Genomic DNA, 27,928 nt, shown 5'->3' on the forward strand with positions numbered 1-27,928 from the left:
TCAGTACCAGCAGCAGGCAGTAGAGTCCCATTGTGTCTGTGCATTAATCAAAAACATTATTTTTCATCTTATTCCCCAGTAGATTCAAATTTTAGGGATGTAGATATGGTCAAAAAGTTGAAACAAAAACTAAATTTCAGCTATGATAATGATATGTATTATGGCTTTTGTTATTACTAAAATGGACATGTAATTGTCATGGCTTTAATTTTGTAGCTTTTTTAAATTGCACATAGGGCCTAAAGAAGTTTCTCTAGACTGCAGAAAGAGGTATGTCTGTATCATAAGAAGAGCAAGTGGCACTGGAGAAGCTCAACGTGAACAGTTTCTTCTGTGGATCAATCATCGTGAACTGCAGTGCATTCAGAAAGTATTCAGATCCCTTCACTTTTTTCATGTTGCAGCCTTAAGTTAAAATCATTCAAATTAATTTTTTCCCGATCTGCACTCAATACCCTATAATGACAAAGTGAGAACAGGATTTTAGAAAATTTAGCAAATTTATTAAAAATAACAAACTTAATTAACCATGTATACAAATGTATACATACAGTGCTGCCTCAAAGTATGCAAACCCAACAGGGATGGTCATTTTTTTGGTATAGAATATTAGAAAATATTATATAATATAAAATCTTTGGTGGGGGCGCTGCGGATTTGGCTTGTGCCCACTGCGTGGCAGGTCTGAGGTTCAAGCCCTGCTTGGGGTGCCTTGCGGCAGACTGGTGTCTCATCCAGGGTATGTCCTCTCCCCCTTCAGCCTTTTTCCCTGTGTTGCCAGGTTAGCTCCGCCCTGCCGCGACCCTGCTTGGGACAAGCGATTGTAGATGATAGTTCGTTAAAATCTATGATAGATATATGAACTCTAATAAAGGTCCATATGACATGCCCATTATTTTTAATCATGCAAGTGATTTTTGTTCTTTTTCCTAGAATCACCTGGGATGGCCATTAGTTTGTTGCTGGATTTAGATAATGATATTAATTAATATTAGGATATTAATTAAGATAGAGCTCTTCAAAAAGCATTCATTATGCTTGTATCCAGAATGTTCTTCATAAGAAAAGGGGACTGTTATGCCTACGATTGCTCCCCAAGCACAAGCACCTGGTGCTCATAAGCAGGGAGGAGTATAAAAGGTGCCACACCACCACACCCAACCTGCAGAATCTCCTTGAGATAACTGTCCCACCTGCACTCTTGAGCTTCTTCTTCGCCTTACCTGTTCCTCGTCCTGTGTCTCCCCTCCTTGTTCCCTCATCTACCTCCTTGTCTCTGAACCCAGTCTCCCCATGGCATTGCCCTCCGCCTTTCTTCATCAACTACAACCTCGTATCATCCCTGGAACCATGTTTGCACCTTGCTTCTTGACCCACGCCAACTACAATTATCACTTTCACCCTTGCTGTTGAGCCCCTGGTTCCTGCACCTGAGTCCTACCAACCTCAGCCATAACAGGGACATTTTGGACAAGAGTCAAATTTAATATAATAGAAAAGTTCTGCAGGGCACAACTGACCGACTGAGCGAGAGACATTTCAGTGCTTGTCCCCAGTGTTGGAGCTGAAAGTGTTTCAATCCATGTTACTACAAATTAAAAGTTCCATTCCTGCTTATTTAAATGTGATAAATGTGTTCACCAGCACAACAGTAAAATATCAAGATAGTTGTTCATAAGTCCTCATTTGCAATAACTTCTACATTTATTTGACACTTTTCTCTAAAGTGACTTCCAATGAACTCTATGTAGTGTTATCAGCCCACACCCTTTATTCTCCTCAGTGACTTATGTTGCTAAATACATGACTTACAATGGGTGACTCCTCCATACATCAGTAGAACACACTCTCTCCCTATGTTTCACTAACACACTCTGGGTGAACCTTAACTGCCTGTTTTTGGGAGGAAACACACACACACACACACACACACACACACACACACACACACACACACAGGAAAAACATGCAAACTCCACAGAGACTGAGCAGGGATCAAACCCATGTTCTCTTGCACCACCCAGGCACTGTAAGACAGCAGCAATACTTGCTGTGCCACCATCCTGCCTGGACTTTTATAGATGAACCTGGACAGCATGTCTTTGGACTGTGGGAGGAAACCAGAGCACCCAGAGGAAACCCACACAAACACAAACTTGGACATGGCAGGTGTGCAGTCTAGCTGGATCAACAGTCACATACAAATACACACACCCAAAATGATGATGAACATGTTGCTTTACTGACAGTTTTCTGAAAGCTAGCAACCTTTTGATGATGATGCCAAGTCCTTAGCTATGACGCAACCTGTTGCCCCACATAGACCAACAGACCACATCTGCAGCCCACAGAAGGAAGCTGTGAAAACCTTCAGAGAATCACAAAACTGCACACAGATAGATGAGGTGGGGCATCTCAGCAGCTTCTCTACTGTCTCCACATGGAGCACAGGGACTGTATGATTTCAGAACAGTGTAAAATTCAGAACAGACTATCAACCCAGAACATTTAACTGTCTCTTTTCTGTGGTCACCATCGCAGTACTACTTAGACAGTCCACATGTGCTACGCAGGTTTCCTCAACTCCTGACTGTGGAAGGCATAGATGAGCGGGTCGATGACAGAGTTACACATGATGAGGATGAGGTACATGTTGAAGTGAGATGTGAAGCAGGCACAGTAGATATTCCTGGGGCAAGAGATCATGAGGATGAGGTGGAGGAAGAAGGGTACCCAGCAGACAATGAAAATGCCCAGGAGGATGGTGAGGGTGATGGCGCCTTTCATGCTGGTCCGCTGGCAGCGAGCAGCGTAGGCAAGCAGGGCGGCAATACGCTTCACATGGTAATGTGCCAGCATGAACATGTGGCTGTACAATGAGGCCATGATGAAGAGCATGACAAAGAACATGGATACCAGGCAGACAATTACAGGCATGGAGTCTGAGTAGATAACGAAGATGATGCCACAACCCGTGCAAAATGTCCAGATGGTAGTGATGATGAAAGCCACCCTTTGCGCAGTCATGATGTTGTAGTAGCACAAGGCTTAGAAGATGGTCACGCAGTGGTCCACGGTAATGGCCAGTAGGCTGTATATGGAGGCCACCACTGAGATGCAGATCATGGAATCGAAGACATTGTCCATGTGTCGCGTCAAGTCGTCATCCACCACAAGCTGCCTGGTTCTCAGCAGGTAGATGACAATGGACTCCCAGGCATTGGAAACACTGACCAGCATGTCTGCCACAGCCAAGCTGCATACAAAGAAGTACATGGGATAGTGCAGGTTCTTGTTCTTCACAACGGCACTGATGACAAGGATGTTGACCAGCAGGCTGATGATGCCCAGGCTGAGGAACACCTCTGTGGCGATGCTTAGCTTTTGACAGACCTCAGACTGGGTGCACTGCACTCACCTGTGGCATCCCGGACATGTTCATCCTGCTCCCGCTTGTCTGCTGCTGGATCACAGGCCAGTTCTGAAGGTCATTCCTGCCCAGAAATGTAAAAAAAAAAAAGCATATTATGAATTATTAATTCATGCAGAACATAGTTAGTGCTTTTGCCAGTAGTGTGTGGGGTGCTTTCCTGCAATGGATTGGTGTCCTGTCCAGGGTGCACCCCCCTCAGCCATGCAGGCATTGCTTCTGCAATAAGGTCCAGTTCATCAGGATAAGCGGTTACTGGAATTGGAGGGATGGGAGCAAAAGTCTTCATATAGTATACAGAAGATCAGTTACTCTGCTTCCAAAATTCACAGTACTTAAACTTTAGTGTTGCAAATAGTTATAATTGATCAATATTTGTATTTACTGTTGATTTTACAAATATAATGATTGCTAGCATTTGCTAGGCAAAGCTCTCCATTACCGGTTGATCTACGTCCCTACCCTCACCTATGGTCATGAACTTTGGATAATGACCGAAAGAATAAGATAGCGGATAGGAGCGGCCGAAAAGAGTTTTCTCCGCAGGGTGTTGGGACTCACTATCCATGATAGGGTGAGGAGTTGGGACATCTGGGAGGAACTCAGAGTAGAGCCGTTGCTCCTCCACATTGAGTGGAGCCAATTTGAGCTGGCCTGGGAACGGCTGGGGATCCCCCAGGCTGAGCTGGAGGAAGTTGCAGGGGACAGGGGCATCTGGGCCTCTGTGTTCTCCCTGCTGCCACTGCGACCCTATTAGGACAAGTAGGATAGAAAATGGATAGATGGCTATTTGCTAGTATTCACATGGATATGTAAATATGTTCCCTGAAACCAGTATTTATAAAGCTACCAATAACTTTGAATGTGCTTTTCATCTTGTCCATAATTTGATATTCAGAAGTTCTAATTGTTTCAGAATTTACACCAGTGGACATACAAGGCTGCATACAAATGCTGTACAAATGCATCCCTAGTTTACACTGATTTTCTCTCTATTTATTTGTCACAGGCAAAGAGCATAAATACATGTCTTGCAAACTTTAAACCACTAAAATGGGCAATATAAATATTAAAATAAAGAGTAGTGTACAATATGACAAGTAGCAATCAGATGTGCAGCAGAAAGGGACTGAGTCACAGAATGGAGACACAACAGCTGAAGACTTAGAAAGATGACACACTGCTCGTCCATCTTTGGAACTGCATAGCGACAAGAAATTTAACACCCAAAGATACTGGATTTTTATTGGAAAATCATTTTATGGCAGCTGAAAACCACAAACACACACTTTCTGAACCTCTTGTCCCATACGGGGTTGCAGGGAACTGGAGCCTACCTGGCAACACAGGGCATGAGGATACACCCAGGACAGGACACCAGTCTGTCGCAAGGCACTCCAAGTAGGACTCAAACCCCAGACCCACACGACAGGACCCACTCCAACCCACTGCGCCACTGCACCACCGCGCCACCACACCCCCAGCTGAAAACCAAACAGTGGAAATTAAAAAGAAACATAAAACACACACACACAAATGCTGTCCAAAAAATGCAGAAGAATTAAAGTAGCTACACCTACACTCAGTGTCACATTTTGGCCTTTAACATTTTAGTGGAAATTGCACTGAAAACACCTTCTGTAAAAATAAAGCTTTCGGATAAAAGAAAGAAGGAACAAGCGAGACCGGGGTGGGTGGCTTTCCTAATGTCTCCCCCAGTGTTTGTGCATAACACACCCCAGTGCCATTGCTATTGTTTTTTGGTTTTCCAAATATGTGCTAAGTGTAGAAAAAGCACAACAAACATACATGTGGAGTTAATGAAATTGCTTTTGGTGTGTCAGTGAAATACACTCACCTGTTCCTTCTTGAAAGGTGTGAGCAATTATCTCCCTGAAATGGTATAATTTTAATCATTTGAAAAAGGAAAAGCACGGGGTGCAGTGGTGCAGTGGATTGGACCAGGTCCTGCTCTCCAGTGGGTCGGGGGTTCGAGTCCCACTTGGGGTGCTTTGCGATAGACTGGTGTCCCGTCCTGGGTGTGTCCCCTCCCCCTCTGGCCTTACACCCTCTGTTGCCGGGTAGGCTCTGGTTCACTGTGACCCTGTATGGGACAAGCATTTCAGAAAATGTGTGTGTAAAACAGAAAAATGTGTACAGTGACATTGAGCAGAATGCTGACTCTCCAATGTCCTGTACAGCTCTTCTTAACCAATAAATAAACTGCGAGTAGAAAAGACTATAACACAACCATAGAAAGAGATATCAAGAGGGTTCTCAGATGGAACTTCCATAGGCCAGATTTTGTGAAAGCCAGAGCACTTGGCAATTATACTGGCTCGAATGTTATATTACATTAGTATTATTTATTTTTATTTTTTATAGAGTGCTCTTCTCACATAGTGACACAGAGCGCTTTAACACAGGCATACAGCAAGAAAAATTGATACAAACAAACAGTATGAAATAAATTATATGAAAAACAAATTAAGAATTAAACATCCAGGCTTTGGTGCATTTTTGAAAAGCCTTTTAAAATTAAAGTAGTGAAATACACATTGTCATAGTGAATAGGATAGGGGGAGGATGTGGGGGAGGATGGACCCAAGTGCAGGATCGTTTATTTAGAACTAAAGGATCAGAAAAGTTCTCATTGTCGGGCGAAGAGTAGGTCGATTGGCAGTCAGGGTGAGAGCGAAGATCTGTAGTCGAAGTTGGGAGGCGAGGAGAGTGGTCAGGAGCCAGGAGACGAAGGACAGGACATAAGGACGAAGGGTAACAGGACATGGGATGCGGTGAGTATCATTGGCGCAGAGGGGATGGTTGTCTCAATGAAATTCCGCACTGAGAAGAAAGGGGCTGAGGAGTGTCATATAAAGCTGAGTGCTTCAATTTATGCCGGGTGCTTAATCAAAGCCAGGTACTGCTGGTTGAGGTGCGGGTGTGGACATGACATACATCTGCAACACAAAACTTGGGTTGTGTCATGGTTTCCTAATGGAAAGGATGCGTCGGACCCAATCGCAGTGCACAGGGTGGTTTATTCAAAGGGCAGTCCAATCTCGTAGTCCAAAAACAGGCAAAAGTCACCGAGGCACAGATGTAGTAACAAGGAGAATCCAGAGATGAAATCCAAGAGACAAGCCGTGAGTCATAGAAACCGGGAAGACAAGGGGACACGGAGAGGGTCAAGGAGAATCGGCTCTAACGCTGTTGTCGGGTAAGGCTGAACTAAGGTTCCACGAACTGTTGCGTCCACAGCTGCTCTTTATACTCCCATCTGTAATCAGCCCCAGGTGTCACTTGTTGTGTGGAAGTGGGGGGCGTGGCAGATTTATTTAAATAACAACTACTCAATGAATCTGCAACGGACTAGCTTCCCGTCCTGGGTGTGTCCCCTCCCTTCCAGCCTTGTGCCCTGTGTTGCCAGGTTAGGCTCCGGTTTGCCACAACTTCACTCGGGACAAGTAGTTTTAGACTGTGTGTGTGTGTGTGTGTACTCCATGAATTACATATACATGCATGTACACGGGTGCATCACTGGCAACAAATGGCCTTACATCACACAGTTCATCATACAGATGCATATTTATGAATGCACGGAGTAATAAGTCATGAAGGTACTGAAAGCAAAGAAAGAAAGGCCCTGCTGAGGAGTGTGTGAAGAGTGTGTGAGGAGTGTGTGAAGACGCAAATGGTCCTTTGGCTAAAGCACAACAAGCTTCGTCTTATTGTTTCTTTGTGAGCGGCTTTTTTGGATATTACAGCTGTGTTGCTTTGTAGTTCCTCCGCACACATATGTATAGAGGTTTGGGAAGGAGAAGCAGCAATAGCCGCCCCGATACACACAATTAGGTATGACAGCAAATTCATTTCCGTTCATTGGCGAGCTCAGTGTGCCCTGCTGGAGGACAAAGGGCAAGGTTGATGGCTGGTTCGAATCCCCTGCTGTATCACGGCTAAATCGCAGTCAGAGAATTTGTGTACGAAACACCCAGCGTGGGACTAGTGTGAAGTATGAAGGTTAAAACTAAAATTCTGTCGGTTTAAGAAACAATTTGAGACAGAGGCACATGTTGGTCAGGTTCCAGTTCCCTCTCCGACAGTCCGTATCAAATCCCGAACAACAGGAGCCTTCTGCTGCCTCTTACCACGAGTGCACCGCGATAAAGCACCTCCGTCTCGCACACTCACATGACTTTGGCGCTCGCGGTACTTAACTCGGAGCGTGTTTTAAAGTGTCACTGCGGCCACCTGTGTGTATCCCGGCTGAGCTCAGTGTGACTCGGCGTCTCACACATAAAAGACACTTCTTATTAATCAAGTATAATCAATGAAACAGAAAGTACGGCATGTGCGTGCGCGCGTGGTTTTCAGCACTTTGGCGGTGGACAGCGCCCGCACGCGCCCAATGGAGCCAATACCGCGCGCCTCCGACGCACCTGAGACCTGCGCGTGCGGTCAAGGCGGTAAAGACGGTGGGAAATGTGTGTTTAAACCCGCACGCGGGCGCCGCGTGGGTGTGTTTGGAATGAGCACGAACACAAAATTCGTACCTCGATATATGAAATATTCACTCATATGTTGCATTTGTAAATGTTATACTGACAAATTAGACTTACAAATCCTTAAAAGCTCCGTAAAACCGCGCAGTTCACGATTCCGAGGATTTCACATGTTTCTCCATAAAGATTAATACTGCAGCACGTGTGTGGTGTCCGAAAGGAAGGTACACCGTTCTTTGGAGGTTTTACTGAAACAAAGCACTGGAACACTCAGAGTGCACAAATAAAAGAGTTTATTAAGAACAGTAGCTCGTGTCACAATCTCACTTCACACCGCGGAACCTCGTCTGTTACCGCGCGAAAAAAGCCTGCGCTATATATAGTGCAACCTATAATAATTCCCACTTAAATTACGAATTAACCAATGACAATTAACTTCTGTCAACTTACACTCTACAGGCTGGCATGACCCTGTCTTTTACAAAACTCTCAATGATTTATTCTTGGTGTAAAACACCACAACGTGCACAACTTCAAAACGGCATTTTGCTAACAAAACAGATCGGGCTGCAGCGGGGCGCACAGAAGAGGCAGTGGACAGAGCAGCAGTGCAGAGAGCAGGCAGTGGACAGAGCAGCCAGTGGAGAGAAGAGGCAGTGGACAGAGCAGCAGTGCACAGAGCAGGCAGTGGACAGATCAAACAGTGGACAGAGCAGGCAGTGGACAGAAGAGACAGTGGACAGAGCAGCAGTGCAGCAGGCAGTGGACAGAAGAGACAGTGGACAGAGCAGCCAGTGGAGAGAAGAGGCAGTGGACAGAGCAGCAGTGCACAGAGCGGGCAGTGGACAGAAGAGACAGTGGACAGAGCAGCAGTGCAGCAGGCAGTGGACAGAAGAGACAGTGGACAGAGCAGCAGTGCAGAGAGCAGGCAGTGGACAGAGCAGCAGTGCACAGAGCAGGCAGTGGACAGATCAAATAGTGGACAGAGCAGGCAGTGGACAGAGCAGCCAGTGGACAGAGAGCCACTGCACAGAACAGGCAGTGGACAGAGCAGCAGTGCAGAGAGCAGGCAGTGGACAGAGCAACCAGTGGAGAGAAGAGGCAGTGGACAGAGCAGCAGTGCACAGAGCAGGCAGTGGACAGATCAAACAGTGGACAGAGCTGCCAGTGGACAGAACAGGCAGTGGACAGAGCAGCAGTGCAGAGAGCAGGCAGTGGACAGAAGAGACAGTGGACAGAGCAGCAGTGCAGAGAGCAGGCAGTGGACAGAAGAGACAGTGGACAGAGCAGCAGTGCAGAGAGCGGGCAGTGGACAGAAGAGACAGTGGACAGAGCAGCAGTGCAGAGAGCAGGCAGTGAACACAGCAATCAGTGGTCAGAGCAGCAGTACAGAGAGCAGGCAGTGGACAGAACAGGCAGTGGACAGAGCAGCCAGTGCACAGAACAGGCAGTGGACAGAGCAGGCAGTGGACAGAGCAGCAGTGCACAGAGCAGGCAGTGGACAGAAGAGGCAGTGGACAGAACAGGCAGTGGACAGAGCTGCCAGTGCACAGATCAAACAGTGGACAGAAGAGACAGCGGACAGAGCAGCAGTGCAAAGAGCAGGCAGTGGACAGAACAGGCAGTGGACAGAGCAACAGTGCACAGATCAAATAGTGGACAGAGTAGCCAGTGCACAGAATAGGCAGTGGACAGAGCAGCAGCGGAGAAAGCAGGCAGTGGACAGAGCAGCCAGTTCACAGATCAAACAGTGGACAGAACAGACAGTGAACAGAGCGGCACTGCACAGAGCAGGCAGTGGACAGAGCAGCCAGTGCGCAGAGCAGGCAGTGGACAGAGCAGCCAGTGGAGAGAGCAGGCAGTGGAGAGAGCAGGCAGTGGACAGAGCAGCCAGTAGACAGAGCAGCCAGTGCACTAAACAGCCAGTGGACAGAGCAACAGTGCACAGAGCAGGCAGTGCACAGAACATGCAGTGGAAACAGCACACCTTCCTTGCTACTATCACTACTGTATTCTCACCCATGTCTCTTCTCTAGCCTTCATCCCATCTCAGCAGTTATTAGTATTGTTACTATTAATAAGTCATACAGTTCTCACCTACTCCTTGTCACGCTCCCTTTGGGATGGATGGATTATTCTGGAAATCGTGCAGAGAGGCTGAAGAGAAGCCGGAGAAACATGGAGACAAACAATCTGTGGGTTGCAGGGGTCACGGTGCTCTTCTCTTCTCCTCTCCACCCCACCCCACCTCGCAAACACACACACACACACACACACACACACACACACACACACACACACACACACACACTGACACAAGGGGGGCGGGCTGCTCACTCCTCTCAGTCATCTTCATGCTGACTTCTAACTCGACCAGCCGCACTCATGCGTTTTTTGCGCTGCACTGTTCACATTCCAGAATGTTTGGAAGACTGAAACACACCTGTTGACCTCCAAATACCTTGACCTTTGCCTTCTCTTGCTGCTCCACTTTCATTTTTTGTTTTAATAACACTTTTAAAAGATTTCTCATGGTGAAGTATACTTGTGGCTGCAGGTTCAAATCCCCTGGAATGTTTTCCTTTGTTCTGGTGATGGGGCTCATTGCTTAAAACATGAAAAGCAAAAGTTGAACTGTGACCAAATGTTAACCTTATGTATGTATGTACGTAGAGTATGTATTTAGGTACAGTATATATGTACTAGTATGTATGACAAAACCTATGGTAACCACATGTGAAGTGTGATTTCACCAGAGCTTTCAAAGATCTCATTTGTGAGGAGTGACTGTACACCTAGCAGCACCTCTGCACCATACACACACACCATGTCTTCAACCACTTGTCCCAAGTGGGATTGCAGTGAACCGGAGACTAACCCAGCAACACAGGGTGCAGGGTTGGAGGGGACACACCCCAGACGAGGCACCCCAAGTAGGACTTGAACCCCAAACCCACCATAGAGCAGTCCCTGGCCAAACCTGCTCCTTTGTTTTATAAATAAAATATTCACTTTATTTCCAGATATATGGAAATAAAGTCTATTTCAACATACGGCAGTTTTCAGATATTTTAAATATATTTCACTCTTGGATAATCTACTTGGAAGTTTTATACTCAATGTGCTTATACACAGTTCATTTTGTGCATGGACATCAAGTTAAACAAAACAAATGGTGTCTAAAAAAAGCACTCAAACCCTGTGCTGCCACAGTATTGTAACTGGTGCCTCAGAGCTCCAGGGCTGTATGTTTAGAAGTGGCTTTCAGTCTGGCTCAGTGTGTACATGTTTGCATGTTCACACAGTGTGTGTGTGTGTGTGTGTGTGTGAAAGAGTGTTTACTGTTCACAGCTATGATTGCACCTTTTATTATTTTTTACGCCAAGGACATGACAAAGAAGCAAAAGTGTCAGGCTCCACCCATTTACTACCAGAATTGATAAAAATGTTTGGGCGGCGATGGTGTGAGAGGACGTGGGTTCAATCCTCAGTCAGTTTATGTGGAGTTGGCATGTTCTCCCTGTGTCTGTGTGGGTTTCCTCCCACAGTCTGAAGACATGCCGTTCAGGTTCACCCATAGTCTATGAGTGACAGAGAGTGTGTTCCACTGATGTAGGGATAAGTGACCCAGTGCAGGTAGTGTATCTAGCAGTGTAAATCATCTTGGTGAATAAGGTGTGTGGGCTGATAACACGAGTTCATTGGAAGTTGCTTTAAAGAAAAGTCCCTGCTAAATAAATAAATGAAAATATAATCTGAAAAAAAATTTAGAATATGGAAAAGTGGGCAAACAGTTTTTCACAGCACTGTACACAAGAGATGACAATGGGTATTGGTGTTCAAGCAACATTAAAAATACAAACATTTATTTTTATATGATTTAATGTGACTGATCTTAATATGAAAAAAATAATGCTATTTCTGAGGAGCACTCAGATGGTGGACTCACGTCACAGGTCAGAACTAACGGACTTTGTGCGGAAAATGTGCTGTAAGCAGAAACAACAGATGTTCAATTACAGTGGTTGTGGAGGCTGAAGGCACATGTTCACACTGTATGTGGACCAACACACTGCGACATTTGCTGTCGGTTTCACAAAAACTCGAAACACAGCTTCAGGAAAGGAGGCTCTGGGTCGACAGTTGAGCCTCAGACTGAAAAGGAACAATGCGGATTCCATCCTGGCCATGGAGCAGTCGACCACCTTTTTACCCTCTCACAGATAACTGAAGGGGCATGGGAGTTCGCTAATCCAGTCTACATGTGTTTTGTGGACTTGGAGAAGGCCTATGACCGTGTTCCCCAAGAAATTCTGTGGGAGGTGCTTCGGGAGTATGTGGTGCTGGGGCCACTACTGTGGGCCATTCAGTTTCTGTACACATGGAGCAAGAGCTGTGTCCGCATACTCGGCCTTAAGTCAAGCCTGTTCACTGTAGGTGTTGGACTCCGCCAAGGCTGTGCCTTGTCTCTACTCCTGTTTATGGTCTTCAGGGACAGGATATCAAGGCACAGTCGAGGCCAGGAGGACATTCTGTGTGGGAGTCAGAAGGTGACGTCTCTGCTTTTTGCAGATGATGTTGTCCTTTTGGCACCGTCATATGATTGCCTCCAGCACGCACTGGAACGGTTTGCAGCCAAGTGTGACATGGCTGGGATAAGGATCAGCACCTCAAAGTCTGAGTCACAGACTTTGCAGCAGTAATGCGGTCGCTGTACCGGACTGTAGCGGTGAAAGGGGAGCTGAGCCATAAGGCGAAGCCATAAGGTTGATCTATGTCCCTACCCTCATCTATAGTTATGAACTTTGGGTAATGACCGAAAGAATAAGATCGCGGATACAAGTGGCCGAAATTAGTTTTCTCCACAGGGTGTTGGGACTCACTCTCCGTGACAGGGTGAGGAGTTCGGACATCCGGGAGGAACTCAGAGTAGAGCTGCTACTCCTCCACCTTGAGAGGAGCCAGTTGAAGTGGTTCAGGCATCTGATAAGGATGCCCCCTGGGCGCCTCCCTTTGGAGGTATACCAGGCACGGCCACCTGGAACGAGGCCTTGAGGTTGGTCCAGGACCTGCTGGAGGGATTATATCTCACAGTTGGCCCGGAAATGGCTGGGGATCCCCCAGGCTGAGCTGGAGGAAGTTGCGGGGAACAGGGGCAGCTGGGCCTCTCTGCTCTCCCTGCTGCCACCGTGACACTATTTGGATAAGCGGGTTGAAAGACAGATGGATGGATGGATGGATAGTGCTCTTTTCACGCAGTGACAGAGTGCTTTGACACAGGCATAATGCAAGAAAAACAGATACAGACAGTCGACTAATGGCTACCATAATGAAGTACTTTCATAGAGGTAGATGGCAGTGACATTTATGTAAGGAGTATTTGACATAAAGAGATTAATTTAACTGCTCACATCATAAATACATCTAAATGAAGGAAGAGAAACACACACACACACATTATCGGAACCGCTTGTCCCAGACGGGGTCGCGGGGAACCGGAGCCTACCCGGCAACACAGGGCGTAGGGCCGGAGGGGGAGGGGACACACCCAGGACGGGACGCCAGTCCGTCGCAAGGCACCCCAAGCGGAACTCGAACCCCAGACCCACTGGAGAGCAGGACCTGGTCCAACCCACTGCACCACCGCACCCCCCGGAAGAGAAACAATTGAATATCAATAACCAGTGTAATTCTTGTTGACTGTGCTCCCCCGCCCGTTTTAACCTGTCTAATCTTTTAAAGTCATCAATTACTAACAATTTATTTCTTGTTGAGCATTCTTTCCCTATGATAAGACCTGAGGAGGCCAGCCATCATACCAGCACCTCATCCTGACTGAACGACCACCTACCATGATAGACAAGACGTACCTTTGTGAACTGAGGAATCAAGCTAATACTTACCGGCACTTGGACACCCAGAGGTGTTTTTTTTTCCTCCCCTTGACATTCAGTTGGGAGCTTTTTTGTTTCTTTCTGCCATGGCCAATAGTCATAGCTTTAGTAACTGCATGGATAATGTATTACTCTAGTATATAGTCAACTGTTTTGTTTCTTTGTCTGATGCCTTTTTTCAGCACTCTGTGTCACTGTGTGAGAAGAGCTCCATAAAAATAAACTGAATTGAATGAAAATTTCAAGAGAAATGTTTTTTCTACTGGTTACTTGTCACTGTTTCTGCCCTTTGTTTACTGCTTCAACAGTGTAAACTGTCATGGAAATGTAACCCATCGCTTTTCCTTCTGTACTGCCTTAACTGAAAAAACATGCTAACACACAGATCAATATATGCAGTGTGTTTGAATGGCCAAATTCAGTAAATGTACAGGAATTTAATGCATGTGAGAATTCAACGGCTTTTCCATGTGGGTGCTGCCAATTTCAAAAGCAAATGTGTGGAAAACATTCAGAAAGGATGATGTATGTAAGAACAGTGATGTATAAATTAAAATAAAAGCTGTTGCCTCAATATATATTTGTCTGTGAAAAACATCTGAGCAGTGACTGACAGAGGGACTCTTTCTATGACTTTTGAGAGAAAGCAATACCCTTATTTTCACATAATCCTCAGTTGTGTGCGTCTAAAGATGAGCTCAGAAATCACAGCCAGGCTCTTTAAAGCATTCAGCTGCATTGCAAAGAAAGTCTGCAAAGTTCAGTTTACATTTTCAGTTCAGGTTAGTTTAAGAAGGCTTTTTTGTTCATTTTCACTTTTTTTATCCCATTTTCCCTGAATGCTTGTCCATTGCATGATCACACAAGAGAAGCACTAAGTGACTGTTATCCCCATGTATTAAAGTGGAATATCAGCAACACCAAAACTCATAGAAACAAACAGCTGGCAGTAACCAATGAAAATGATGCACTTGCAGAGAACACTAAATGCAACCCAACATGCAAAAGTAGATACAAACATACACACTGTGTATAAGCAATATGATAATGAGGATGGCTCCACTGTCCTAACAGATGAGCAAGTGGCTCTTACTGAAAGAATAATCAAAAATAAAAGGAAAACACACTGAACTGGTGCTCAACTGCCTAATGGGCTTATTAAGGCTAGTATGCTGAAAGTGGCGCTAGCTGTGGATACAGGACACCAGTCCCTGGAGTGCTCTGTGCCAAGCAGGATGAGGACATGAACGTGGACCATGACCCCACTGAGAGCGTGATGTGGGAGACAGCAAAGCCTTCGGAACAGCAGCCGCTCAGCAACTTCTTCCCATTTCACAGGAAATTAACACCAATTTCGTGCATGTGAATGTTTTCAAGATGTTTTAAATAGGGCTTCCTCCTGTGTCCCCTAATCCTCAGAAACATCATTTGAAACTGTAGAAAATATTTCTTCCACAAATTTTATGACATGGCCCAACTATTTTGTTATTGAAACTTTGTCAGCTTGAAAGAAATGGTGCTCCTGACAAGTACCAGTTCTCGCACACGGAACATTAGTGCTACAGTGAGCACGTTTCTCATACAGCTGCACTGTAAAGAATTGTGTCCATTACATGTGACTTTTCAGAGACTGAAGATCACATCACCTGGATGCCTCTCCACAAACTGCCGGACTGCAAAATCACGTTTGCTCTCTTACCTGGAGCCCATGCTCTAAAGCAGCATGAAATGTTTCACAAAACAAATAAAACTCATTTTTACTCCCCAAATCCTTTTTTCTTACTTAAACTAAGTTTGAGGCAGTACAATCATGAAAAACAAAATTAAATTAACAGCAGTAATTACATCAGAGTAGTTCTCTGCCACATTGCACACTTCCACTGTAGTCACAAGACACGTGCAAAAACAAAAACCAAATGCTGTGCATACTCCACCCGTTTCCCTTTCTTGTTGCTTTAACCAATATTTCTCTCCCACGTAAATTTTGCAGAGGAATTCTGCATTATGCAGCTTAATGCATGCCAGGGGCCTGTGGGCACTTGACCCAACAAAATTCCACTAGTCTGTTGGCTGAGCTATTAACTGTTGACTCTATGAAACTCAGTTATTACATTGTGATATTAGTGTGTGTCATGTACAACCTCAATTTCATATTTATGTGCGCTTTTTCTACAGCACTTTGGTCAGAAACGAAATAACTGGAACCTTTCTGAACTGCGTGGTGGCTGTTCACCCTTCACAAAGAAGAGGGTGAGAAAAGAAAAACAAAGGGAGCTGCCTTAATGACTATCGCCCAGTGGCACTGACCCCCATTGCAATGAAATGCTTTGAGAGGCTGGTGCTGGGACACATTAAGGACACCATCCCAGACACTCTTGATCCACTGCAGTACCGCCATAACAGATCCACTGAAGATGCAATATCACACACACTTCACACCACTCTGTCTCACCTGGACAATAAAAACTGCTATGCAAGGCTATTATTTGTGGACTATAACTCAGCATTTATCACTGTCATCCCAACCAAGCTGATCCACAAACTATTAGGGCTGGGACTGAGTGCCACATTGTGCAATTGGATCCTGGATTTCCTCATCAACCGACCCTAGTGTGTGCAGATTGGCAGAAATACCTCCTCCCCACTGACCCTCAACACTGGCACTCCACAGGGAAGTGTCATGAGCCCGGTTCTGTATTCCTTGTTCACACATGACTGTGTAGCCACTTTCTACAGGTGTGCTGTGGAGTCTGTCTTCACAGGGTGTATTACATCCTGGTGTAGCAGCTGCTCCATACAGGACAAAAAAAGCCCTATAGAGGGTGGTCAAAACAGCTCAGAGAATCATCGGTACACAGCTACCAGCAGTCCAAGACACCTACACCACACGCTGCCTCAGGAAGACAATGCACATCATGAAAGCTCACAGTCACCCCACACGGGCACTTTTCTCTTTTCTGCCATCTGCAAAGTGGCTCAGGTCTACTCAAACCCTCACTGCTACGTACAGGAACAGCTTTTACTCCACTGCTGTAAGAGTATACAACAATCACCAATGTGCCACCTTTAGTAACTAGAATTGGACTGCTCCTTCCAAGCACATTGGTAAATTACACTGTCACTTTAAGCAATTGCATTCTCGCTCTCACGTGATGAGTTCTCTGGCTGTCTACCGGTATTATTGCTACGACTGTTACCGTTATTTGTTGTCATTGCTATTAGCATTACTCACTGTCATTGTTTTGTTTTGTGCAGTATTTCTATTGTTTTTGTTCATAGTCTGTGGAGAAGCATTCAAGAAGAATTTCATGATACTTGTACATGGTACTTGTACCTATGACAATAAACTTGAAACTTGAACTTGAAATAGGGTGGCCAAGGGGGCCAGAAGGTCCAGGTGGTGCCCAGCGCCGGTGAGATAACCTTGCAGTCCTGCACTGCAAACGTACAACTATCAGTGAAATTCGACAGGCAAACTGAGAGGACCGCAGTGCACTTCCACCACCTTTACACTTGAGTTCTCCTGTTTCCCTGCTGTTTCCCTGCATTGTCTAGTACCTGTCCACGCTGCACTGTCTGCAGGACTTGCTGAGTTTTCTCACTCACATTCAAAGGTGCGATCCCACTGGACAGTTGGCACATCTACTGCAATAACACCTTCACATATTCCACATGACACACCATCGGATGTCCTGCGTGTGTGGGGAAAGGGCCGCGGCCAATACACTGCTTCCGAGAACGAGTCCCAGCGCATTCACACCAAAGTGCTTGTCGAGTACAAACACACCTCACACCCTACTGACTTGAGCAAAGAAAAAGCAGTGCACTAAATACTATTAGCAGTGTTTGTTGGATGTTTTTTAGCATTTATTAGCCTGCGTGCTGCTCTTGTCTACAGGGATGCGTGTGATGGGCTGTCACGGTATCCTGTTAACTGCTTCCAGCAAGATGTCCAGCACATCCTACTCATAAGACAGCGAGGGTTTCGAACCCACAGCTTACACTGACCCCCTCACACTGTGTGGGAAGTCAGCTGAAAACAATACCACCTGCAGCCCAAACCGGAAGCCTTAAACCCTTAAACCATCCACTTGGAGCGGTTCCTCCTTAAGCCCTTACTCCAGCAGTCTCTGTAATAGAACCTGCTGGCCCAAATCAGCACCATGTGTTGCAGAAGTACATGAGAGTTTCCTTCAGTGTCACAGAAAAGGATCTTCAACAATGTGTAATGCAAACACAGCCAGAACACTGCTACATTCATTAATCACACTGATGTTTCCTTCTGGTTTTCTTGTTTATTAATATCACCAGGAATACTGTTGTGCGTGTGCTTAACACAGAAGTTAAAGTTTGAAAGTGTCGCTTCCTTCCACAGTTTTTATTGGAACAAATAGTCTAACTAAATTTTCCATTTGATATTAGCTTTGCCTGGATTCATAACTAGTAGCCCTATAGAAAAAAATTACTTTCTAAGCTTTGAAGCCTTCAAACTAAAGTAAATGACAGGTACTAGAATTACATTTTTTTAAATTTATATTACCATTTTTGTGCCAATTAAACTGAAGTCAATCAGTTGTTATCCTACCCCTCGAACTGCTGAACACACCTTGCAGAGAGAGGTTACTGGCTGCCAATTCACTGCTGCACACATCACTGGGTGCTGTAGCACAGTGAGGAGAGAACACTGCTTGTTCAGTATTTGTATTTGTAACATTACTTGAATTCTGCAGCGGCTGCCATAAAAAGAGCACGACCAGCAATAAACGAGTGCATTGGTAACCACAATGAGGTCAGCTTCACAGTCACAGTAGTTTTACACCATCAGAAAATTAAAACACATGGCACTGTGGATTATACAATGCAACCAATGTGCTACTTAACATTTTCCCATAAATTCACACTTGACTAATGCAGCATGTCCATGTAATCCATCTGCCTTGATTTTGCCTCCCTTAACAACAAGCCTTTGCTAACAATACACATAGGTTGGGAATGCTGGGAGCTCTGCTTTCCAAAGGCTCACAAATCAGCTGTAGCCAAGCTTTCACTGTTATTTATTCATTTGTAAATACCCAAACACTTTTCACTGGAGATGTGCGAAGTTCCTTCCTGCTTCAAACGCTCCACCATCATCCCCATTCCGAAGAAACCCAAAATCACAGGACTTAATGACTACAGACCTGTCGCCTTAACATCTGTGGTCATGAAGTCACTTGAAAGACTGGTGTTGGCCTACCTGAAGGACATCACTGGAGCCTTGCTGGACCCCCTGCAGTTTGCTTACCGAGCAAACAGGTCTGTGGATGATGCAGTCAACATGGGACTGCACTACATTCTACAACATCTGGACAAACCAGGGACTTATGCGAGAATCCTGTTCGTGGACTTCAGCTCAGCCTTCAACACCGTCATCCCACACCTCCTCCTGTCCAAATTAACCCAACTCTCTGTGCCCGCCTCCATCTGTCGGTGGATCACCAACTTTCTGACAGACAGGCAGCAGATAGTGAGGCTGGGAAAATTCTCATCCAATACTCGCACGATCAGTACTGGCGCCCCCCAGGGATGTGTGCTCTCCCCACTGCTCTTCTCCCTGTATACCAACGACTGCACCGCTAAAGACCCCTCTGTCAAACTCCTGAAGTTCGCAGACGACACCACACTCATTGGCCTCATCCAGGATGGTGACGAGTCTGCTTACAGACAGGAGGTCCAAGAGCTGGCTGTCTGGTGCAGTCATAACAACCTGGAGCTGAACACGCTCAAAACAGTGGAGATGATCTTAGACTTTAGGAGAAACATCTCAGCATTATCCCCACTCACCATCATGAACAGCACTGTGGCAACAGTGGAGTCATTCAGGTTCCTGGGCACCACCATCTCACAGGACCTGAAGTGGGAGCCCCACATAGACTCCATTGTGAAGAAGGCCCAGCAGAGGTTGTACTTCCTTCGCCAGCTGAGGAAGTTCAACCTGCCACAGGAGCAGTTCTACTCTGCAGTCATTGAGTCTGTCCTCTGCACCTCTATAACTGTCTGGTTCAGCTCAGCTATGAAATCAGACATCAGAAGACTACAGCAGATAGTTCGGACTGCTGGAAGAATCATCGGCACACCCCACCCCCCCCCCCCCCCCCCCCCCAGCTCTCCAAAAACTGTACTCGTCCAGAGTCAGTAAAAGGGCTAGCAAAATCATTCTAGACCCCTCACATCCAGGCCACTCCCTCTTTGAACCTTTGCCATCTGGCCGGCGCTACAGAGCACTGAGCACCAGAACAGCCAGGCACAAGAAAAGTTTCTTTCCTCAGGCCATCTACCTCATGAACAGCTAAATCCCCCTCCCCCCCCGAGAATAAACCAGTGCAATACACAACGCTATTTATATTTATATTTATAACTATTTATCACATCATATCTCTTACTCACAGTCCCTTGCATTTGTATCTAGTGACTATTTTGTATATTGGGTACTTTATATTTTTATATATTTTTCATCCCTTATTCACATACTCTATCTTCTCATCTGTCTTGTCACTGTCATTCTGTCTGTGCTGTGGAAGTTCCTGTCACCAAGACAAATTCCTTGTATGTGTGAACATACTTGGCAATAAAGCTCGTTTAGCTATTAGTGACTGTAGATCAATATCACATGAGGTGGTAGAATTTGAAACTCCCAGGGGAAGGTACAGAACTAACCACATTACCAGTTGCCCTGAACAAGCAGAAAAAGAAAAAAAGAACCAGATACAACATGTGAGGCTAAAAAGAAGCAACTGTGAGGACTCTCTCGTTGGCCAGGTAGGCTTGAGGGGGTGCGGGGTGGAGGTCACATGGTGGTGAAACGAGACATTATACATTTCATTGGAAAGAACCTCTGGTTTCAAAAAGCAAACTATTAGCCCAAAATGTTTACACTTATACATATTGCACTTTGCTTAATTCTCTTAAAACAGAATTATCTTTTCATGAAGAATCACTGTCAATGTGTAAATTGTGAATTACATACAAACATAAAAAAGGCAGGTCCTCGAAGTATTTCTAATACTTTCTCCCTCTGCCTACAGCTTGCTCACATAACAAATGCACTTATCAATTTTTATGAGCACAAACAATCTGTACTTTAAAATGTTGATAAAAACCATCAGCTCACATTTGGGAGGCAGAAATATTCTATTTATTTTTATAGCACGCTCTTCTCACAAATATCAATTAAACCTCAGTGAAATGAAGCACCACACAAGTAAAGGAGCTCCCCTACGTGTTGTGTCCTCTCTTGTGCATCTCCAGTGCAACAGGCATCTGCAAGCTTGTCTGAGATCACCTGCAGAAATGTGGTGAGCCTTTATTATAGTATAAACCATGATATATCATGACAACAGTGCATGAACAAAAAAGGTATTAAAGGAAGTGCTAAAAAATGGCAAAAAGGTTAAAAAAGGCTAAGGAAATTCTTCCCTACGAACATAAAGCTCAAAGTGATAAAATACATTGATTTCTCTTCAAAAACAACACCATTATAAATAACTGTGCGACTGGGTTCTCTTCTCATTTACTGAAAATGACGGTTTTTGAAAAGCTCAGTGGAGAGGAGTCATACACTGAGTACACTGCGTCAACACAACACAACCCTGCACCGGAGAAGTGCTCAATGACAACGAAAAGCTCTGAAAAACATTTTCTTCACATGCATCTACATTATATTCACGTGTTTATCGGGTGCTTTTCTGCGAACTTACACTGTTAAAAGCAGACAATTATTTACCCATTTATACAGATGTGTAACTATTCAAAAGTTTTTTAGGAAATTAAATCACTGCAACAGTATTTCAGTGTTAAGAATTTACCTTACAAGTGGATTGTAAAAAAGAATTATACTGATAACACACAGGAGGCCTGAATACGGAAGAAGGAAAACCAGTAAGACTCTGTGGAAAACAAGGCCAAGTTGGGAGGTGACCATTTTCACTTGGGAGTAGGTGAGCAAAGAAGCAGCAGTGCAGAGGCAGATAAATCTTGAGGAGGAAGAATATAATAGCTCATTAAAAGAGAAAAGCCTTTCTGCATTTAGAGGGGTTCCAAAGTGATTCAACGTGATGCTACAGGACACATTTTTCTTCATGGATCACCATGTCTTGCATCGTGCCGTTTTCACCTGCTCTGTTCCAGTTTACACCAGCAAACAAGAAAGGAAAGACACAAGACCCCTAGATTTCACCCATCCATTTCCAGCGGTCTCTCAAATCCAGTGTGAGCAGCAGCGACTGAGAACCTTCAGCACCATCGCCAAGGAAGCGTACCAGTCAGACAGTGAGCCTTAAAGAACTGAAGGTTGTGCGTACCCAAGTGGGCATGACAGCTTGATCATGCGTCATTTTCATAGCCGAATATGAAACATGGGCAGCTTTACATACATAATCCTGTTGTTGAACGACCCTCTCTGCCTCTGTTGGCAGCCTGACAGTGCCTCACAGCCTTTAACAGCTGATCAGTCTTTCCTAGAGTTGCTTTAGGCACTGTAATAATGACACAAGTGGGCAGGTCACTCAAGTAGTCAGACAAAAGACTAAACCTCCCAGTTTGGTGCTATAAGTGACTCACCACCCAAAAGATTTGAATATTTCTGCCTGCGGAACAGCTGTCTTGGCAGTTCGTGCTATGACACGCTGGAGGCAGCGGTCACCCAGAGACGCAGAACTGCCTTTGAATCATGGTGAGAAGGGGCCAGTGGGGTGCCAACATCAAGGGTGGGATTGGCACTTCTTACAAGTTTCATTTCAGAGCAGTGCAAATCCATTTCAGGAGCCTGTTTACTTAAGGCAATTAGTATTAACCCACAGAAAGCAATTACCGCACATGCACCACTGATGGACCGAAAACACAAGACATTTGCAGCTAGATGAACCAACAGCCTCAGACTAGAAGGGATTTACTAATGTCCATGTATATAATCTCCTGCTTAAACAAAAAATAAACACTGCTTCAAAAGAAGCAGCTACTTCAATACAATCTGCACACAACCAAGAAACAAAGTAATAATTGAATGAAGCATTAGTATAAAATGACGAGTTGAGCTGCTCTGTGCCTTTGTGCTTCGCTGACTGCACTCAAGAGCAGGTGGCTCCAGCGGCTCCAGCTTTAAAGAATGCAGCCTCCTCTCTGCCACAGGGCCTTTTGGAAGAAAACAGACATACTGCAGTACTGCTCTTACCATATTTGGGGGTGATTTCTTTCAGCTGGGTATTTGTGAGACCCTTGCAGTACAATGGTGGGACTACAAAGGGACAAGGAGGTACATAATCTCTGCTGCAACAGGAGCAAAGTGACTCAACTACATGCACTTTCAACACCGTGCCCTCCCACTGTCAGCAACTGCCCAGTAAGTGAACTGCAGCATTTCAGAACTCTTCTTTTCATTTGAATTGTCCTTTAAATGGGCATTCATAGAAAAATGGCAACATTTAAAAGACCTTTTTCCCCCCCCCTTTTTTTTTTTTTTTTTTAAACAAAAATACCTTTCCTATTCCCCAAGCAAGAACCATTACATGAGCTGATTCACACAGCACTTCTTCAGTTCTACCTTCATTCGTACTACAACATTACATTCACTGATTTATCTGATGCTTTTCTCCAAAGCAGCTTACAGTATTAAGACAGTTATTTCCTGAGACCTTTGGGTCCAAAGGCAGTAGCTGTACCACTATGCTACCAGCTGCTCTAGGTACTCAAGGAAGGAATTTTAGAATGTCAATAACAAAATGAGGAGGACAACTTGGGAACAAAAATGACTTTTCTCAACTGTACAGGTGTCCCATACAGCTTTTTACACACCACTTCAAGTGTTTAGCTGCCATTGTGTCTTCACAATTCCACAATTATCATGCTATAATATGGCATGAACAGGGGTAAAACTATGTACAATATAGAAGTAACAACTAAAAACATCCATTCCTTAAATAAGACAGCTAATTTGATCAATGCAAATTCTTCATTTTGATTTGGAATGAAATACTACTATTGTCTTGGGCGGGGGGACGGAAACACAAGTTCCCAGACAAAAAAAGGTCACTAATTGTACTGTTCTCCAGTTATTGCTTCCACGGGCGTAGGAAAAACACACAGAACTCAGACGCTTCCACTATGCCTATCCCGACAGTAGTGCATCATGGAAATAGCACACGTGCACAAATCACGTATTAACGTATGGAAATAAAGATTCCGCTCAACAAAGCAATTTATCACATTGAACATTTCTTTTCCTTTTTTTTTTTAAATGAACTAAACAAATCTGCAGGCAGAACACTCCCCGTCTGGCATGACTAATGCCACTAAATTTAAACTGTTTTCTTTTTGTCCCTTTCAATCCCTTTCTTTCCAGTCATTTTCTAGCAGGACGACAATGTCGGAGATGGGCCGCAGGTAAGTCTTTGAGGTGCCGAGATAATGCCCGCACTATGCTTCAACCTTGCGGACTTTTCCATCGCTGCTTGGAGAGGTTGACGTGACCAGAGCCATTGGCCACTCATTCCTAGGTGCTTGACTCTGGTGTAACAGCACAATGTCCCCAGGTTGCAGGTTGCGATGCATTTTGTGCCACTTGCGTCTTTAATGGAGAGCGCTTAGGTATTCGTTTCTCCAACGGCCTCAGAATTCATTCGCAAGCACTTGCACTTGTCTCCACTGGCCTTTCAGGAGATCTTTTCCAGCGAAGTTTCCTGGTGGAGCATGTAGGCCTGGCTTTTGAGTTAGGAGCATGGCAGGGGAAAGCAGAATTGGTGAGAAGGGATCTGATGAGATGGGGACCAGCGGCCTTGCGTTGATTATTGCTGAGGTCTCTGCCATCAGGGTACACAGAACCTCATGTGTCAGGTGAGTGCGTTTGTTTTGTAAAAGCATAGAGTCTAATATTCTGCGTGTCACCCCAATCATACACTCCCACACTCCTCCCATGTGGGAGGCATGTGGGGGATTAAACTTCCATGTGCAGCTGTTGCTGTGGAGATACTTCAGGATGCTGGTCTGCCTTTCATCAAAACACCCCATGCCCAGTTCCGCACTGGCAGTGACGAAGTTGGTCCCCCTGTCTGACCTGAGCTGCTTTGCGGGGCCTCTAACTGCAAAGAATCTCCGCAATGCATTGATACAGCTGGTGGCATCCATAGACTCTATAACTTCGATGTGTACTCCCCTGGTACTCATACATGTGAACAGAATGGCCTATCTTTTGCTGTGCGCTACACCTCCATGATTGTGTTGAGTAACCACCGACCATGGTCCAAATATGTCCAGCCCCACGTGCGTGAAGGGTGGAGATGTGTTGAGCCGCTCCGGAGGAAGGTCAGCCATCTTTTGCACTTCTACCTTCCCTCTGAGCTTACGACATATTACACAGCGATGAAGGATAGAACTCACCAGCCTCTTGCCATCCACAGTCCAGCCGCACTGATGGCCCCTTCTGTGAACTGACGCCCCTGGTGTTTCACTTCCATGTGATGGTGCTTCACAAGCAGCTTGGTAACACGGCTATTTTTTGAGAGGATGATTGGGTTTTTTACCTCTGATTCGAGGGAAGCATGTCTGAGACACCCTCCGACCTTCAGGAGGCCATCCTTGATGTAGGGATCAAGGGATTGGACTTGAATTAGGGACTTCTGTGTTTGCTTGAAGAGCTGCATATTCGTTCGGATATGTGTCTCTTTGAACAGAGTCTAGTATGAGCCTCCTGGCTGCTTCGAGTTCTTCAGGAGTGCGAGGCCTGCTACACTGATGCCATCCTTTACACATGTGCTGCGATGTGTCGGTGGAGCCTGATTTGTGGGAACGTGCCTGATGTATCAAGAGGGAAACAGCTCTCAACAAGGAGTTCTATGTGGAAAAACGCTGGAATCTTTCAGAGCCAAGTTGCTTAGCTTCAATGTGGGTAGCGAGAGCCGTTACTTGCGGTCTGACTTCCACGTCCATTTCAGGGTCTATTAGTTCAAAGTGCTCATGCTTTTCTGGCTTTGGAGGCTTATAGAGGAAGTCAAGTTCATGAGCTGGGATGCAGCCACAGATCTGGTGGCTAAGTCGGCTGGGCTCTCTTGGGAAAGGATGTAATGCCACTGCTCAGGGGACGTTGTCTGGTGTATGCGATGCACACGATTGTGTATGTAGACAAAGAATTGCTTTGAGTCATTACAGATGTATCCAAGGACCACCCTGCTGTCGCAGTAGAATTGTACAGCGTCTGGCTTGTGGTCCAGTTCGTCTAAGATCAGCCCCGCTATCTCAACCGCCAGGACGGCTCCACAAAGCTCAAGGCGTGGGATTGTCGGCTCCGGTGATAGTTTTGCTTTTCCCAGGACAAATCCAACTTCACAACGGCCATCTTCAGTGACAGCTCTTAGATAAACTACTGCCCCTATGGCCCAGTTTGAGGCATCGGAAAAAAGACAGTTCTGTGTACATAGGTTTTGAGAGTGACTTGGGTATATAGCAGCGAGGCACATGGAGGCTGCTTAGCTCCTCGAGTGACGCTTTCCACACTTCCCATTTGCTCATCTTTTCATCCGGCAGAGGAGCATCCCAATCCTGAACTCCACTGGACAGCTCTCGCAACAACAATCTGCCTCTGATCGTCACTGGTGCTGCCAGACCCAAGGGGTCAAAGATGCTGTTGACGACTGACAGCACCCCACGACGGGTGTAAGGCTTGTCAGTGACAGCTACTTTAAAGGTAAACATATCTGTGGTGATGTCCCAGCATAAGCCTAGGCTCCTTTGGGCAGGCAGAGTCTCATCATCTAGACCCAGGTCTTGGATGCCTAAGGCCAGTTCTTCTGGTTTGAAGGCTTTCATCACAGTGATGCAGTTTGATGCAATTTTGTGCAGCTTCAGGTTAGACTCTGCAAGTGACGCACAAGTACGCTTCAGTAGGTCTATAGCTGTAGACTCCATAGGAAGAGATATGAGCCCATTGTCCACGTAGAAGTGTCTTTCAACAAAGTGCCTTGTGTCAGCTCCCTACTTTGGTTCTCCTTTCTGAGCAGCTCGCTGCAGACCGTAGATAGCAACCGCCGGGGATGGGCTATTGCCAAAGACATGCACTTGCATGCGATATTCTTCTGTCTCTTTGGATAGGTCATTGTCTTTATGCCCCAGGAATCTCAGGTAGTCTCTGTGGTCGTGCTTCACCAGGAATCCATAAAACATCTGTTGGATATCAGCAGTGACTGCGATGAGATCCTTCCTAAACCGTAACAGCACACCCAGGAGAGTATTGTTCAGATCGGGGCCTGTGAGCAGCACTGAGTTGAGGGAGACACCGTGCTGTTGGGTGCTTAAGTCAAACACGACTCGTATCTGCCCTGGCTTCTGGGGATGGTACACCCCGAAGATGGGCAGGCACCAACATTCTTGTTTCTCATGGATGGGTGGTGCCTTCTCTGCATGTTTGTTCTCAAAGAGCTTTTCCATGAAGAAGGAAAACTGCTTCATCTCCGCGTTCTTGCTCAGAGTCCATCTTAAAGACCTGAGGCGGGACAGTGCTTGCTCTCTGTTGTTCGGGAGTGAGGGACGAGGTGACTTGAATGGTAAGGGAGCTACCCAATTGTTATTTTCATCCTGATGGACTTCTTTCTCCATAATTTTTAGAAAGATCTCATCCTCGAAAGACATAGCATACTCGTTGTCATCATCTGTACACTTTAAGACCATAAGCCCGAACTTGTCTTCAGGTTACATAGGTTTTGACATGGACGTAAAGAGACCATACCTCTGCGCTCCCCGCCGTAGCTCAGTTTTTCCTTTACCCTGATGCTGTTATGGCAAGGAGTGAGGAGAGACAGGTGTCCGTTCTATAGGATGTGGGTTCTGAAGACACTCCGAGTTGGTTTATGAGCATTGTCAATACACACGTCACCTACAATTACCCAGCTTAAGTCTAGACGCTGAGCAAAGGATGCATTATGAGGTCCAATGACTTGCTCTCGCACCTTGTGCACACGTATCATGTCTCTCCCTAGCAGGATCATCATCTGAGCATCAGGATCTAGCTTGAGAATGTGAGGAGCAATATGTCTTAGGTGAGCATGTGTGAGAGCGACCTCTGGAGTTGGAATTTC

The 27,928-nt window shown here is 45.5% G+C and overlaps 1 pseudogene; it reads right to left on the minus strand.

Moving 5' to 3' along the window:
* Positions 1-2,415: 2,415 nt before the first annotated feature.
* On the minus strand, positions 2,416-27,302 carry LOC108927853 (melanocortin receptor 5-like; annotated as a pseudogene).
* Positions 27,303-27,928: the final 626 nt, after the last annotated feature.

The sequence above is a fragment of the Scleropages formosus genome, chromosome 23 (genome assembly GCF_900964775.1).
Source record: "Scleropages formosus chromosome 23, fSclFor1.1, whole genome shotgun sequence".
Taxonomy (NCBI): domain Eukaryota; kingdom Metazoa; phylum Chordata; class Actinopteri; order Osteoglossiformes; family Osteoglossidae; genus Scleropages; species Scleropages formosus.